This window comes from Macaca mulatta, chromosome 7, assembly GCF_049350105.2.
Source record: "Macaca mulatta isolate MMU2019108-1 chromosome 7, T2T-MMU8v2.0, whole genome shotgun sequence".
Lineage (NCBI taxonomy): Eukaryota > Metazoa > Chordata > Mammalia > Primates > Cercopithecidae > Macaca > Macaca mulatta.
Window position 1 is genome coordinate 4,697,189 of NC_133412.1, and position 14,414 is coordinate 4,711,602.

A 14,414-nucleotide genomic window follows, 5' to 3' on the forward strand; every position below is an offset into this window, starting at 1 on the left:
CAAGGGAGGAATGGGGGCTCAGGAAGGAGCCACCAATGTTCCCTGGCCCCAGGGAACTGCAGCACCAACACCAAGCCTGCAGAGGTAGCCTGGGTTGCCTCAAGGAAGAGCACAGAGACAGCGTTGGGCCTCCTTCCAGATGCCCTTCAGGACCTCCAGGTCTCCAGCCAAAAATACAGTGGACCTGTTGGAGATCTCGGGATCCCAGTGTCCACTTCCAACATTCTCACCTAGGTTGGGCCTCAGCGTAATCCTATTGAGCATGATTTTTAAGTCATCACCTCTCTTCAGACAATATAAGGTTCTCATCATTGACCCAACCCAGAGGACCAATCACCTCACACATGATTCCAGCAGAACCTGGATGTGCTCACCACAGCTCAGTGCAGGAGACCAGGGTGCCAGGGAGGGTCTGAGCTTCAACACACCAGGGGATGAACACCAGGCTGATGGACACTGGCCTGAGGCCTGCTGAGGCCCAACAGAAGTCTTCTTCCAGGCTCATCATCTGGGGTGACAGCAGAAGGACACATGTCCACCCAGGGCCTCGCATATCATTGTGGGTAGTTGGGTAGGGGATGCCCATGTGATGGAATCCATGTAGAATACTGACCCATCATGGACACAGGGTAACATTGGCCCTCCCGACCACCAAGCCCTGGAAAGACAGGGAATGCAGGTCACTGTGCTGGGGCAAGATGCCTGGGCTGTGCTTTACTGCAGGCCCCAACAGCACCTCCACTGCTCTGACCGCTTCCTCCGAACAACCGTAGGGCCGCACTGGGACCATAGAGCATGGATCGGGGCCACCAACTTGCTCGGGGTCAACCAAGGAGTCTGGCACTGACACCAGGAGCCAATGCAGACCTGGCAGTCACAGAGCCTGCCCTGGGCATGGTGGGTACCCACCCTGGTGCCCTCTCCAAGCACACACCTGAAATCAAAGCCTGGAGGCCTCCGGGCCCACGTGCTTTCTCTGGTGGGTCTTCATCATGCCCTACACCTTCCACACACAGAGCCAGGTCACACTGGGCTAATCAGAAACCACATGGTGTCCTCTCCTTTCCTTGGGATCAAGACCCTTCCACCCTGGAGGTGACCCCGTGGCTCAGAAGTAGCCTGTGGAGTAAATTCCCAGAACAGGTCCCTGGACAGCAGGACTTCCCACCTCAGGAGGACACCCTTCTCGCCACTGAATCTCAAGGAAGGGGTGACCCCAGCGGGATGTGAGCTGCCCCCTTGGCCCAAAGACCACAACCTCCAGGGCTGCCTGCAGCACCACCAGGCACCAGCCAGAGCTCAGCCTTGATCCAACTGCATTGAAACAGTGCCTCCCCCTACCAGGCTCAAGGAGGTACTACTAAGATGGCCCATTACTCAACAGGGTCGGTCCCATTCAGGGTCATGGATGGGGGCAGTCCTGAATCTGCGGGGCCTGTCTGCGTGGGCCCAATCACCCACTACTGTCCAGGCAGGGAGAACTCCAGTGTAACTCCCAGACTGACCTAGAGCCCCTGTTGCCCCCCTCATGTGGCCTGGGCAGTCCTCCAGCCCTGACCAGCCCACTGAGTTTCAGCTGGGAGCTGCTCTATGTTGGGCTGAAGGAACCCTTTCTGCCTGGACCACCATCAACCTGCAGGGCTTCAGGAAATGTATGCTCCTAGGGTCAGATTTCTAAGAAAGTGACCCTACTGGAGAAATGTTCCCTCCCCAGTGGCACCCGGAGAAAACCCTAGTGGCCTGAAGGCTGACCCTCAATGGCCCTGGCTTCCTCATTCATGGCCCACGACCCCAACAGGATATACATACCTATGCCACTTAAGGCCATGGGCCCCATCTGGGCAGAAGAGCTCACTGAAAGACAAGGGGGAGAACACGTGATCAGGAAGGAGCCGACAACATGCCCCATCCCCGGGCAACCTGAGTCCAGACACCAAGCCCACACAGGGAGCCTGGGCTGCCTCCCAGAGGGGCACAGAGACAGGGCTGGGCACCCCTGAGATGACCTTCAGGACCTCAAGTTCTACATCCCAAAATATAGTGGCCCTGCTGGGGATCTTGGGATCCCAGCATCCTCTTCCAAAATTCTCACCTAGGTTGGGCCTCAGCGTAATCCTATTGAGCATGATTTTTAAGTCATCACCTCTCTTCAGGACAATGTAAGGTTCTCATCATCGACCCAACCCAGAGGACCAATCACCTCACACATGATTCCAGCAGAACCCGGATGTGCTCACCACAGTTCAGTGCAGGAGACCAGGGCACCAGGAAGGGCCTGAGCTTCAGCACATCATGGGGCTGGGCAACAGACTGATGGACACCTGCCCAGGAACAGGAGGCCCAATGCAAGTTTTCCTCCGGTTTCACCATCTGGGAAAGAGCTGGAGGACATGTGTCCAAAATGACCTCCATGAGGGGAAGGAGGTAGGTCATGCCAGCTCATACTTGCTCATCCTCCATGGATGCATGTGATGAGATCCACGTGCTTGTCACTGACACAGACACCCTTGGCCCTGTGTGCCACCGAACCCTGGAAGGACAGGGCAGGTAGGTCACTGGGCTCAGGCTAAACGCCCAGGCTGTGCCATACTGCAGGCTTTGAGAGCACCTCCACTGTCCAAGAGGGCTCTGCTGCATGACCCCAGGGCATCCCTGGGATCACTGGGCACGGGCCAGAGCCATTAGCCAGGTCATGGCCAACCAAGAAGGCTGGCCCAGATGCCATGCACCACTGCAGACCTGGCAGTCACATAGTCTACCCGTGGGCATGGGGGGCGTGCGTACAGGCACCCTTTCCAATGAAGCACTGGAAATCACAGCCTGAGCCACATGCTTTCTTTGGTGGGTCACCATCCGTACTCTGCATGTCTCCCACACACAGAGTCAGCCACACTTGAACAATCGGGAGTCATGTGGTGCCCTCTCCATTGCTTGGGCCCAAAATTCCACCACCCTGGAGGTGACACAATGGATTCCAAGCAGCCTGAGCAACAAAATCCCGGAACAGGTCCCTCGACAGCTGACTTTCCCATCTCAGGGGGCCACCCTTCCTGACACTTGATGTCAGAGATAGGGTGATCCACAGCAGGATGTGGGCTGCCCCTTAACCCAAAGCCCACAAGTCCCAGGGCTGACCTGCAGCACAACTACATACGGGCCAGAGCTCCGCCTTGACCCAACCCCAGGAAAACAACGCCGTCTCCCACCAGGCTCCAGGAGACACACTGGGATGGCCCATGGCTCAATAGGGATGGTCACATTCCAGGAAATGGGTGGGGCACGACCCTTTTATGCCCAATACCCAACCCTAACGGTCCATTCACACACCACACTCTGGGGACTGAGAGCTCCCATGTGACCCCCGTGGCACCCAGAGCCCCTCTGGACCCCCTCGTGTTCAGGCAGTCCTTGAGAACTGACCCAAGCACCGAGTCTCAGCTAGAAGCTGCCTTGCCTGGGGCTGACAGAACCCTTTCCTGCCTGGACCACCGTCACCCCTGCAGGGCTTCGGGTATCCTCCTTGGGTCTAATTCCCAAAAAAGCCACCCTCCTGGAGAACCCATCTCTCTCAGGTGGGAATTCAGGTTGGCTGCCTGAGAAAACCCTTCTGGCTCAAAGGCTGAACCTCAGCGACCCCACACGGCCTGGCTAATGGCCCATGACCCCCGCAGGATTCACTCACCTATGCCAGTCAATTCCAGGGGGCCCGCCCGGGAGGAAAAGCTCACTGAAAGACACAAGGGAGGAATGGGGGCTCAGGAAGGAGCCACCAATGTTCCCTGGCCCCAGGGAACTGCAGCACCAACACCAAGCCTGCAGAGGTAGCCTGGGTTGCCTCAAGGAAGAGCACAGAGACAGCGTTGGGCCTCCTTCCAGATGCCCTTCAGGACCTCCAGGTCTCCAGCCAAAAATACAGTGGACCTGTTGGAGATCTCGGGATCCCAGTGTCCACTTCCAACATTCTCACCTAGGTTGGGCCTCAGCGTAATCCTATTGAGCATGATTTTTAAGTCATCACCTCTCTTCAGACAATATAAGGTTCTCATCATTGACCCAACCCAGAGGACCAATCACCTCACACATGATTCCAGCAGAACCTGGATGTGCTCACCACAGCTCAGTGCAGGAGACCAGGGTGCCAGGGAGGATCTGAGCTTCAACACACCAGGGGATGAACACCAGGCTGATGGACACTGGCCTGAGGCCTGTTGAGGCCCAACAGAAGTCTTCTTCCAGGCTCATCATCTGGGGTGACAGCAGAAGGACACATGTCCACCCAGGGCCTCGCATATCATTGTGGGTAGTTGGGTAGGGGATGCCCATGTGATGGAATCCATGTAGAATACTGACCCATCATGGACACAGGGTAACATTGGCCCTCCTGACCACCAAGCCCTGGAAAGACAGGGAATGCAGGTCACTGTGCTGGGGCAAGATGCCTGGGCTGTGCTTTACTGCAGGCCCCAACAGCACCTCCACTGCTCTGACCGCTTCCTCCGAACAACCGTAGGGCCGCACTGGGACCATAGAGCATGGATCGGGGCCACCAACTTGCTCGGGGTCAACCAAGGAGTCTGGCACTGACACCAGGAGCCAATGCAGACCTGGCAGTCACAGAGCCTGCCCTGGGCATGGTGGGTACCCACCCTGGTGCCCTCTCCAAGCACACACCTGAAATCAAAGCCTGGAGGCCTCCGGGCCCACGTGCTTTCTCTGGTGGGTCTTCATCATGCCCTACACCTTCCACACACAGAGCCAGGTCACACTGGGCTAATCAGAAACCACGTGGTGTCCTCTCCTTTCCTTGGGATCAAGACCCTTCCACCCTGGAGGTGACCCCGTGGCTCAGAAGTAGCCTGTGGAGTAAATTCCCAGAACAGGTCCCTGGACAGCAGGACTTCCCACCTCAGGAGGACACCCTTCTCGCCACTGAATCTCAAGGAAGGGGTGACCCCAGCGGGATGTGAGCTGCCCCCTTGGCCCAAAGACCACAACCTCCAGGGCTGCCTGCAGCACCACCAGGCACCAGCCAGAGCTCAGCCTTGATCCAACTGCATTGAAACAGTGCCTCCCCCTACCAGGCTCAAGGAGGTACTACTAAGATGGCCCATTACTCAACAGGGTCGGTCCCATTCAGGGTCATGGATGGGGGCAGTCCTGAATCTGCGGGGCCTGTCTGCGTGGGCCCAATCACCCACTACTGTCCAGGCAGGGAGAACTCCAGTGTAACTCCCAGACTGACCTAGAGCCCCTGTTGCCCCCATCATGTGGCCTGGGCAGTCCTCCAGCCCTGACCAGCCCACTGAGTTTCAGCTGGGAGCTGCTCTATGTTGGGCTGAAGGAACCCTTTCTGCCTGGACCACCATCAACCTGCAGGGCTTCAGGAAATGTATGCTCCTAGGGTCAGATTTCTAAGAAAGTGACCCTACTGGAGAAATGTTCCCTCCCCAGTGGCACCCGGAGAAAACCCTAGTGGCCTGAAGGCTGACCCTCAATGGCCCTGGCTTCCTCATTCATGGCCCACGACCCCAACAGGATATACATACCTATGCCACTTAAGGCCATGGGCCCCATCTGGGCAGAAGAGCTCACTGAAAGACAAGGGGGAGAACACGTGATCAGGAAGGAGCCGACAACATGCCCCATCCCCGGGCAACCTGAGTCCAGACACCAAGCCCACACAGGGAGCCTGGGCTGTCTCCCAGAGGGGCACAGAGACAGGGCTGGGCACCCCTGAGATGACCTTCAGGACCTCAAGTTCTACATCCCAAAATATAGTGGCCCTGCTGGGGATCTTGGGATTCCAGCATCCTCTTCCAAAATTCTCACCTAGGTTGGGCCTCAGCGTAATCCTATTGAGCATGATTTTTAAGTCATCACCTCTCTTCAGGACAATGTAAGGTTGTCATCATCGACCCAACCCAGAGGACCAATCACCTCACACATGATTCCAGCAGAACCCAGATGTGCTCACCACAGTTCAGTGCAGGAGACCAGGGCACCAGGAAGGACCTGAGCTTCAGCACATCATGGGGCTGGGCAACAGACTGATGGACACCTGCCCAGGAACAGGAGGCCCAATGCAAGTCTTCCTCCGGTTTCACCATCTGGGAGAGAGCTGGAGGATATGTGTCCAAAATGACCTCCATGAGCGGAAGGAGGTAGGTCATTCCAGCTCATACTTGCTCATCCTCCATGGATGCATGTGATGAGATCCACGTGCTTGTCACTGACACAGACACCCTTGGCCCTGTGTGCCACCGAACCCTGGAAGGACAGGGCAGGTAGGTCACTGGGCTCAGGCTAAACGCCCAGGCTGTGCCATACTGCAGGCTTTGAGAGCACCTCCACTGTCCAAGAGGGCTCTGCTGCATGACCCCAGGGCATCCCTGGGATCACTGGGCACGGGCCAGAGCCATTAGCCAGGTCATGGCCAACCAAGAAGGCTGGCCCAGATGCCATGCACCACTGCAGACCTGGCAGTCACATAGTCTACCCGTGGGCATGGGGGGCGTGCGTACAGGCACCCTTTCCAATGAAGCACTGGAAATCACAGCCTGAGCCACATGCTTTCTTTGGTGGGTCACCATCCGTACTCTGCATGTCTCCCACACACAGAGTCAGCCACACTTGAACAATCGGGAGTCATGTGGTGCCCTCTCCATTGCTTGGGCCCAAAATTCCACCACCCTGGAGGTGACACAATGGATTCCAAGCAGCCTGAGCAACAAAATCCCGGAACAGGTCCCTCGACAGCTGACTTTCCCATCTCAGGGGGCCACCCTTCCTGACACTTGATTTCAGAGATAGGGTGATCCACAGCAGGATGTGGGCTGCCCCTTAACCCAAAGCCCACAAGTCCCAGGGCTGACCTGCAGCACAACTACATACGGGCCAGAGCTCCGCCTTGACCCAACCCCAGGAAAACAACGCCGTCTCCCACCAGGCTCCAGGAGACCTACTGGGATGGCCCATGGCTCAATAGGGATGGTCACATTCCAGGCAATGGGTGGGGCACGACCCTTTTATGCCCAAGACCCAACCCTAACGGTCCATTCACACACCACACTCTGGGGACTGAGAGCTCCCATGTGACCCCCGTGGCACCCAGAGCCCCTCTGGACCCCCTCGTGTTCAGGCAGTCCTTGAGAACTGACCCAAGCACCGAGTCTCAGCTAGAAGCTGCCTTGCCTGGGGCTGACAGAACCCTTTCCTGCCTGGACCACCATCACCCCTGCAGTGCTTCGGGTATCCTCCTTGGGTCTAATTCCCAAAAAAGCCACCCTCCTGGAGAACCCATCTCTCTCAGGTGGGAATTCAGGTCGGCTGCCTGAGAAAACCCTTGTGGCCCAAAGGCTGAACCTCGGCTACCCCACACGGCCTGGCTAATGGCCCATGACCCCAGCAGGATTCACTTACCTATGCCAGTCAATTCCAGGGGGCCCGCCTGGGAGGAAAAGCTCACTGAAAGACACAAGGGAGGAATGGGGGCTCAGGAAGGAGCCACCAATGTTCCCTGGCCCCAGGGAACTGCAGCACCAACACCAAGCCTGCAGAGGTAGCCTGGGTTGCCTCAAGGAAGAGCACAGAGACAGCGTTGGGCCTCCTTCCAGATGCCCTTCAGGACCTCCAGGTCTCCAGCCAAAAATACAGTGGACCTGTTGGAGATCTCGGGATCCCAGTATCCTCTTCCAACATTCTCACCTAGGTTGGGCCTCAGCGTAATCCTATTGAGCATGATTTTTAAGTCATCACCTCTCTTCAGACAATATAAGGTTCTCATCATTGACCCAACCAAGGGCAAGCCCCTCCCCACGCATGCATCCAGCAGAACCTGGATGTGCTCACCACAGCTCAGTGCAGGAGACCAGCGTGCCGGGGAGGATCTGAGCTTCAATGCACTGGAGGGATGAGCACCAGGCTGAAGGACACTAGCCTGGGGCCTGTGGGGGCCCCACACAACTCTTCTTCCAGGCTCACCATCTGGGGTGACAGCAGAAGGACATGTGTCCAACCAGGGCCTCACGTATCAGTGTGGGGAAGGTGGGTAGGGGATGCCCATGTGATGGAATCCACGCAGAACACTGACCCATCATGGAAACGGGGCACCATTGACCCTCCTGGTCACCAAACCCTGGAAAGACAGGGAATATGGGTCACTGTGCTGGGGCAAGACCCCTGGGCAGTGCCCTACTGCAGGCCCCAAGAGCAACTCCACTGCTCGGGCCGGCTCCCCCGAACAACCCCAGGGCCGCACTGGGACCCTGGGGCATGGGTCAGAGCAACCAACCTGCTCATGGCCAACCAAGGAGTCTGACCCTGACACCAGGAGCCAATGCAGACCTGGCAGTCACAGAGCCTGCATGGTGGGTACTCACCCTGGTGCCCTCTCCAAGCACACACCAGAAATCAAAGCCTGGAGGCCTCCGGGCCCACGTGCTTTCTCTGGTGGGTCTTCATCATGCCCTACACCTTCCACACACAGAGCCAGGTTACACTGGGCCAATCAGAAACCACGTGGTGTCCTCTCCTTTCCTTGGGATCAAGACCCTTCCACCCTGGAGGTGACCCCATGGCTCAGAAGTAGCCTGTGGGGCAAATTCCCAGAACAGGTCCCTGGACAGCAGGACTTCCCACCTCAGGAGGACACCCTTCATGCTATTGAATCTCAAGGAAGGGGTGACCCCAGCGGGATGTGAGCTGCCCCCTTGGCCCAAAGACCACAACCTCCAGGGCTGCCTGCAGCACCACCAGGCACCAGCCAGAGCTCAGCCTTGACACAACTGCATTGAAACAGTGCCTCCCCCTACCAGGCTCAAGGAGGTACCACTAAGATGGCCCATTACTCAACAGGGTTGGTCCCACTCAGGGCCACAGATGGGGTGCAGTCCTGAATATCTGGGGCTTGTCTACATGGGCCCAATCACCACCACTGTCCAGGGAGGAAGAACTCCAGCTTGACTCCCAGGCTGCCCCAGAGCCCGTATTGCTCCCCTCATGTGGCCTGGGCAGTCCTCGAGGCCTGACCAGTCTACCGAGTTTCAGCTGGGAGGTGCTCTGTGTTGGGCTGAAGGAACTCTTTCTGCCTGGACCTCCATCACCTCTGCAAGGCTTTAGGAAATGCGTGCTGCTAGGGTCAGATTCCCAAGGAAGCGATGCTACTGGAGAAAAGTTCCCTCTCTGGTGGCACCCTGAGAAAACCCTAGTGGCCCTAAGGCTGACCCTCAATGGCCCCATGCTGCCTCATTCAGGGACCATGACCCCAATAGGATACACTCACCTATGCCGCTTAAGGCCATGGCCCCACCTGGACAGAAGAGCTCACTGAAAGACATGGGGGAGAATGGCGGCTCAAGAAGTAGCCCCCAATATGCCCCATCCCCAGGGAACCAGACACCAAGCTCACACAGCTAAACTGGGCTGCCTTACAGAGGGGTGCAGGGATACATTGGGGCCTCCCAAGTTGCCCTTCAGGGCCTCGAGTTCTCCAGCCCAAAATATAGTGGCCCTGCCAGGGATCTCAGGATCCCAGTGTCCTCCTCCAAAATTCTCACCTAGGCTGGGCCTCAGCGTAATCCTATTGAGCATGATTTTTAAGTCATCATCTCTCTTCAGGACAATTTAAGGTTCTCGTCATGGACCCAACCCAGGGGACCAACCCAGGGGACCAACCCACCTCACACATGATTCCAGCGGGACCCGGATGTGCTCACCACAGCTCAGTGCAGGAGACCAGTGCACCATGAAGGACCTGAGCTTCAGAGCATCAGGGACTGGGCACCGGGCTAATGGCCACTGGCCCAGGAACAGCAGGTCCAATGCAAGCCTTCCTCCGGTCTCACCATCTGGGACAGAGGTGGAGGACATGAGTCCAAAATGACCTCCATGTGGTAAGGAGGTAGCGGGGGTCAGTTCACGGTTGCTCATCCTCCATGGACGCATGTGATGAGATCCATGTGAAAAACGGACTTGTCACCAACATGGGGCACCCTTGTCCTTCCCTGCCACCAAACCTGGGAAGGACAAGGCAGGCAGGTCACTGGGCTCGGGCCAAATGCCCAGCCTGTGCTATACTGCAGGCCCTGAGAGCACCTCCACCCTCCAAGAGGGCTCCCCTGCATGACCCCAGGGCACGGGCCAGGGCCATTAGCCAGGTCATGGCCAACAAAGAAGGCTGGCCCAGATGCCACGTGCCACTGCAGTCCTGGCAGTCATGCAGTCTGCCCCTGGGTGTGGTGGGCTCACATCAAGACGTCCTCTACAAGCATGCACCAGAAATCGCAGCTTGGGGCTGCAGGGCCACGTGCTTTCTCTGGTGGGTCACCATCCATGCTCTTCACACCTCCCACCACAGAGCTAGGCTACACTTGGCCAACTCAGAGCGACATAGTGCCCTCTCCTTTGCTTGGGCCCAAGACTCTGTCACCCTGGAGGCGATGCCATGGCTCAGAAGAAGCCTGAGCAACAAAATCCTGGGGCAGGTTCCTCGACAATGGGGCTTCCCACTTCAGGAAGCCACCCTCAAGGACATTTGACCTCGGAGATAGGGTGATGCCCAGCAGGATGCAGTTGTCCCTTGGCCCAAAGCCCACAAGTCCCAAGGCTGACCTGCAGTACAACCAGGTACCACCCAGAGCTCCACCTTGACCCAACCCCAGGGAAATAACGCCACCCCACACCAGGCTCCAGGAGATCCACTAGGATGCCCCATTGCTCAACAGGGATGGTCGCATTCAGGGTCATGGGTGGGGCACGATCCTTGAATCTCCGCAACCCAACCCCATTCACACACCACACTCCAGGGACCAAGAGATCCCCTATTACCCCAGTGGCAGCCCATAGCCCCTCTGGCCTCCTTCATGTGGCCTGGGCAGTCCTGAGACCTTACTGGAGTACCAAGTCTCAACTGGGCGCTGTCCTGCGTTGGGCAGAAGGAACCCTTTCCTGCCTGGACCACCATCACCCCTGTAGGGCTTCAAAGAAGGAGTCTTCCTTGGGTTAGATTCCCAAAAAAGCCATCCTCCAAGAGAACCTTTCCCTCCCAGGTGGAAATTCAGGTCTGCTCCCTGAGAAAACCCTTGTGGCCCAAAGGCTGAACCTCGGGGACCCCACACGGTATGGCTCCTGACCAATGATCCCAGCAGGATCCACTCACCTATGCCAGTCAATGCCAAGGGGCCCTCCTGGGTGGAAGAGCTCACTGAAAGACACAAGGCGAGAATGGGGGCTCAGGAAGGAGCCACCAACATTCCCCACACCAGGGAACCAGAACACCACCAACCCCACAAGGGGACCCTGAGCTGCCTCATGGAGGAGCACAGAGATAGGTTGGGCCACCTCCAGATGCCCTTCAGAGCCTCCAGGTCTCCAGCCCAAAATACAGTGGCCTGAATCTCATAATCCTCTTCCAAAATTCTCACCTAGGCTGGGCCTCAGCGTAATCCTATTGAGCATGATTTTTAAGTCATCACCTCTCTTCAGGACAATTTAAGGTTCTCATCATTGACCCAACACAGAAAACCCCTACCCGCACAAACATCCAGTGGAACCCGGATGTACTCACCACAGCTCAGTGCAGGAGACCACGTGCCAGGAAGGGCCGGAGTTTCAAGGCACTGGGGCTAAGCACCTGGCTGATGGACACTAGCCCAGGAAAAGTGGGCCCAACGGAAGTCTTCCTCCAGTCTCATCATCTAGGGAAACACATAACCACCCTCCATGCAGAGAAGGGGGCGGCTGGTGCCAGCTCATGCTTGCTTGTCCTCCATGGACACATGTGATGAGATTCATGCAAAATACTGACTCGTCCCCAATGCAGGGCACCCTTGGCTCTCCCTGCCACCGAACCCGGGAAGGATAAGGTAGGCAGGTCACTGGGCTTGAGCAAAACACCCAGGCTGTGCCATACTGTAGGACCCGAGGGCACCTCCACTGCCCAAAATGGCTCCCCTGCATTAACTCAGAGCTGCCCTGACCACTGGGCACAAGCACAGGCCACCAGCCAAGTCACAGCCAACCAAGGAGGCTGGCCCATATGCCAGGTGTCACTGCAGACTCTGCAGTGGCATAGCCTGCTCCTAGGTATGGTGGGCGCGCATATAGGCACCCTCTCCAAGCCTACACCAGAAATCACCTCCTAGGACTGCAGGGCCACTTGCTTTCTCTGGGGGGCCCCATCCATACTCCACACACCTCCCAGACACACAGCCAGCCACACATGGCCAATTGGGAGCCACATGGTGCCCCCTCCTTTGCTTAGTCCCAAGATCCCACCACCTTGGAGGTGACACCATGGCTCCTAAGCAGCCTGAGGAACAATTCCCAGTCTAGGTGCCTCAACAGTGGGCCTTCCCACCTCAGGAGGCCACCCTTCATGAAACTCAACCTCAGAGAAAGGGTGACCCCCAGTGGGATGTGGGCTGCCTCTTGGCCCAAAGCCCACGAGTCCCAGGGCTGACCTGCAGCACCACCAGGCACCAGCCAGAGCTCCACCTTGACCCAACCCCAGGAAAACAATGCCGACCCCCACCAGGCTCCAGGAGACCCACTGGGATGACCCACTGCTCAACAGGGATGGTCATTCAGGGCCATGGGTCAGGTGCGATCCTTGAATCTCCGCAACCCAACTCAACGGGCCCATTCACACACTCGGGGGGCCAAGAGCTCCCCTGTTACCCCCATGGTTCCCTGTAGCCCCTCTGACCTCCTTCACGTGGCCTGGGCAGTCCTCCAGGCCTTACCAGAGCACCAATTCTCAAGGAGGCGCTGCCCTGCGTTGGGCCCTGAGTTGGGCAGAAGGAACCCTTTCCCGCCTGGACCACCATCACCCCTGTAGGGCTTCAGGGAAGGCATCCTCCTTGGGTCTGATTCCTAAAAAAGCTGCCCTCCTGGAGAACCCATCTCTCCCAGGTGGGAGTTCAGGTCGGTTGCCTGCGAAAACCCTTGTGGCCCAAAAGCTGAACCTCAGTGACCCTACACAGACTATCTAATAGCCCATGACCCCAGCAGGATGCACTCACCTATGTCGGTCAATACCAGGGGGCCCACCTGGGTGGAAAAGCTCACTGAAAGACACAAAGGGAGAACGAGGGCTCAGGAAGGAGTCTCCAACGTGTCCCGTCCCTGGAGACCCGGAGCCTAGATACCAAGCCAGTACAGGGAGGCTGGGCTGCCTCATGGAGGAGCACAGAGATACAGTTGGGTCCACCAGATGCCCTTCAGGGCCTCCAGGTCCCCAGCCCAAAACACAGGAGCCCTGCAGGGGGCTTCAGGATCCCAGTGTCCTCTTCCAAAATTCTCACCTAGGCTGGGCCTCAGCGTAATCCTATTGAGCATGATTTTTAAGTCATCACCTCTCTTCAGAACATTATAAGGTTCTCATCATTGACCCAACCTAGGACAATCCCTCCCCACACTTGCATTCAGCAGGACCAGGATATGCTCACCACAGCTCAGTGCAGGAGACCAGGGTGCCACGGAGGGCCAGAGTTTCAGCACACCAGGGGATGAGCACCTGGCTGACATTGGCCTGGGGCCTGTGGGCCAACACAAGTCTTCCTCCAGGCTCACCATCTGGAGGGACAGGAGGAGGAAATGTGTCTAACCAGGGCCTCACACATCAATGTGGAGAAAGGGCTAAGGGATACTCATGTGATGGGATCCATGCTGAACACTGACCCACACGGACACTGGGTACCCTTGGCCCTCCCTGCCACCAAACCCTGGAAAGACAGGGCAAGCATGTCACTTGGCTCAGGCAAAATGTCTGGGTTGCACCCTACTGCAGGCCCCAAGAGCACCTCCACTGCCCGGGCCTGTTCCCACACACAACCCCAGGGCCACACCGGGGACATGGGGCAGAGGACAGGGCCACCAACCAGCTCCTGGCCCACCAAGGAGGGTAGCTCGTAAGCTACGCACCATTGCAAACCTGGCAGTCACATAGCCTGCCCCTGGACGTGGTGGGCACATGCTGAGGCACCCTGTCCAAATGTGCACTGAAAATCACAGCCTGGGGACCTGGGCCACATGCTTTCACTGGTGGGACCCCATCCACATCCCACACACCTCCCCAACAGACCTGGGCCACACCTGGCCAATCAAGGGCCACATGGTATCTTTTCCTTTCCTTGGGCCTAAGACCCCACGACCCTGGAGGTGACCACATGTCTCAGAAGAAGCCGGGGCGGCAAATTCCCAGTATAGGACCCTAGAGAGTGGGCCTTCCCACCTCAGAATGCCACTGGTAACCATTACTCAAACTCGGAGAATGGGTTACCACCAGTGGGATGTGGGCTACCCACTTAGCGCAAAGCCCATGGGTCCCAGGGCTGGCCAGCAGCAGCACCAAGCGTCATACAGATCTCAGCATTAGCTCAACTGCATTGAAACTGTACCACACCCCACCAGGCTCA

General features: G+C 57.4%; 1 long non-coding RNA gene and 8 other non-coding genes across 9 annotated transcripts; all 9 read right to left on the bottom strand.

The window, feature by feature from the left end:
* Positions 1 to 237: 237 nt before the first annotated feature.
* Positions 238 to 318, bottom strand: LOC114679870 (small nucleolar RNA SNORD115). The gene has a single exon (XR_003731962.1). It is a non-coding gene; the product is annotated as a small nucleolar RNA SNORD115 (small nucleolar RNA).
* Positions 319 to 2,099: 1,781 nt separating this feature from the next.
* LOC114679861 (small nucleolar RNA SNORD115) lies at positions 2,100 to 2,181 on the bottom strand. Its single transcript, XR_003731953.1, has one exon. It is a non-coding gene; the product is annotated as a small nucleolar RNA SNORD115 (small nucleolar RNA).
* A 1,793-nt stretch (positions 2,182 to 3,974) lies between these two features.
* LOC114679874 (small nucleolar RNA SNORD115) lies at positions 3,975 to 4,055 on the bottom strand. Its single transcript, XR_003731966.2, has one exon. It is a non-coding gene; the product is annotated as a small nucleolar RNA SNORD115 (small nucleolar RNA).
* Positions 4,056 to 4,111: 56 nt separating this feature from the next.
* LOC106999086 (uncharacterized) lies at positions 4,112 to 13,388 on the bottom strand. The gene is made up of 9 exons (XR_013395451.1): positions 13,020 to 13,388; positions 11,564 to 11,693; positions 11,156 to 11,200; positions 9,714 to 9,845; positions 9,281 to 9,324; positions 7,849 to 7,983; positions 7,420 to 7,464; positions 5,975 to 6,267; positions 4,112 to 5,591 (listed from the first exon to the last, which is right to left on the bottom strand). It is a non-coding gene; the product is annotated as an uncharacterized LOC106999086 (long non-coding RNA).
* Positions 5,837 to 5,918, bottom strand: LOC114679876 (small nucleolar RNA SNORD115). The gene has a single exon (XR_003731968.2). It is a non-coding gene; the product is annotated as a small nucleolar RNA SNORD115 (small nucleolar RNA).
* Positions 7,712 to 7,792, bottom strand: LOC114679847 (small nucleolar RNA SNORD115). The gene has a single exon (XR_003731939.2). It is a non-coding gene; the product is annotated as a small nucleolar RNA SNORD115 (small nucleolar RNA).
* LOC114679851 (small nucleolar RNA SNORD115) lies at positions 9,562 to 9,643 on the bottom strand. Its single transcript, XR_003731943.2, has one exon. It is a non-coding gene; the product is annotated as a small nucleolar RNA SNORD115 (small nucleolar RNA).
* LOC114679866 (small nucleolar RNA SNORD115) lies at positions 11,428 to 11,509 on the bottom strand. Its single transcript, XR_003731958.2, has one exon. It is a non-coding gene; the product is annotated as a small nucleolar RNA SNORD115 (small nucleolar RNA).
* On the bottom strand, positions 13,309 to 13,390 carry LOC114679855 (small nucleolar RNA SNORD115). Its single transcript, XR_003731947.2, has one exon. It is a non-coding gene; the product is annotated as a small nucleolar RNA SNORD115 (small nucleolar RNA).
* Between the last annotated feature and the right edge of the window lie 1,024 nt (positions 13,391 to 14,414).